Source organism: Mastomys coucha, unplaced genomic scaffold (assembly GCF_008632895.1).
Source record: "Mastomys coucha isolate ucsf_1 unplaced genomic scaffold, UCSF_Mcou_1 pScaffold16, whole genome shotgun sequence".
Taxonomy (NCBI): domain Eukaryota; kingdom Metazoa; phylum Chordata; class Mammalia; order Rodentia; family Muridae; genus Mastomys; species Mastomys coucha.
Genome location: NW_022196898.1, coordinates 19,988,289 through 19,990,518, shown reverse-complemented (window position 1 = coordinate 19,990,518; position 2,230 = coordinate 19,988,289).

Below are 2,230 nucleotides of genomic sequence, written 5' to 3'. Positions count from 1 at the left end.
GAAATTCAAGCAGCATGGTTTTGTAAGCTATACATAAGGCATTGCTTCTGTCACACCCTAGGGAAGTTAGAAAATATTTGTTACAGCAGCTACCCCTGTCCAAATTAAATTCTGTCTGTGGCTCTTCTAGATTCCTGGACATCTAGATCGGTAAGCTTGGCCTTTGTGCTGAGTATCCTGAATCATGAGACACAATGACACGAATGCTTCACTTACCACCCTTTTCCAATAGGCCTCTGGAGCCTAATGGATACCAACTGTATTATAGCTTTCTGTTTGTATTCTATGCAGTAAAGAACAATGTGGACATTCAATAATATCTGTTAAATTCTGTTTAATTTCCCAAGGCTCACATGCAAACACATGCATAGTTCTAACAGGCAGATGCCTTTCATACTTCTTTCCAGCAATGCTAATGCTTCGTTGGCGTCCTACTTTGGGAAAAAGTAAAAATTCTAATATATTGTAATCAAGAAAATTCTACCAAGAAAACAAGGCTGCTCCAATGGCATGTCAGAATGCAGTGTCAGAATCCACAGGACAGTTGAGAAAAATTGAAGTCCTAGAAGTTCTATAAATAGGGATAGATTCGAAGAGAACATTCTACCCCCTACCCCCTCCACACACACACACACCAAACATGAATGTGCTGGGAGTTTCCATATTTGTGGCCACAGAAAATTCCGTGTACAAGATAAGTCAAAAATCACCTAAGACTACTTCAGATGGTCTTGATCCCTTGTTTGTTACTGTATTTGCCATTATTACTTCATAAGCAATGAGTTTGTGGAAAATGTGGCATATTTAAAAGTACCAAACAGAATCCAATTTCCAACTGATACTAGACCACGTCTACTGATAAGAAAATCCAGCAAAATTCCGTAATGAGTGAGCCATTTCTATAAAACATGACCCTATTGGAGCTACACACAATACTTTCCTATTTTTTTTTCAGTATATGAACATCCAAAGATGCAAGAAAGCCAGCTGTCTCCACAACACCATCACAGCCTACTTCTGCCTTGCCTATCCGACAGAGGATCTGTCCTGCCAGCCCACTGTCAGCACTGGCAGAGAGAGAGCCAAGCAGTATCAGTGATTCTCTGTGCCTTTAACTTTACCACGTTAGCCAAGAATAATTAGCAATGGTCTGAAAAGGAATTGGATTTTTTTTTTTTAAAAAAAGCAACAATTCACACTTCAGCATTTATGCAAATTTGAGTAATTTAAATGTATGAGATGATTAAGAAAGAATCTTCTCTTTAATTCCCCAAGAGTGTGTGTGTCCTTTTCTCTTTATGCAAATTTCTAGGATAGTCTGTTCTTTGATTCTTTTCTTAGATCACCACACCACTTAAATATAAAACATTGTAAATATAGACTATGGAGTTAGAATCTTGCCTGTGGCTTCATATTAAACTATGTAAACCTCTAACAAGAGCAGTATTCAAACTGGTTTTGAATTGTCGTGCTTAAGTAGAGAAGAGTGGTACAAAAAAATATAAAGGCAAATGCCTATGGAAAGTCTTCAGAACAATTTATCAGGTCTAATAAATGTAGTGTCTACGTATAAACTCCTAAGTGCCTTAAAGCTTTGTGCCCTTGCATCAATTAACATTTAATTTGACTTTTTAACAACCTCACTTATCACTAGTTTTTTCATGCCTGTGAAGCTAACAAATGTTAGCTTTTCAAAGCTGACAGTTTATGATTACTTATAACCAACACAATTTCAGAGTAATGCAGTAAGAGATTAATGGACCACGGGGATGACACAGCCACAGGGCTTGCTATAAAAAGAGGGATGAACTACCATGATAGTCAATGCCTCTCTTGAATAAATGGATTTGAAAGCTAGCTAAATTGATGTCAAGAGGAAAACTTCATCTTCATTATATTAATAGTGCTTTTAATTATACTGCAGAAGTGATGTTAGGCTTTTGTCTATAAAATAATAAATAAATAAGAATTTTCTTAAATATCCCGTCTTCTGATACTGGAAGAAATTGTTTTAAATCAGTCTATCTGTACATGACAAATGGAGAATTTGGAGATTTTATTGCTAAGCCTGTGTCCAACCTTTCCTATGATAATTCAATCATGTTCGTGTACTTTTTATCAAAAATAGCTGAAGCAGAAGCTGAAAAGAGGACTTAGCATTTAAGAACATTGGTTGCTCCTCCAGAGAACCCAAGTTTGAATCCCAGCCCCCATATCATGGCTCATAACT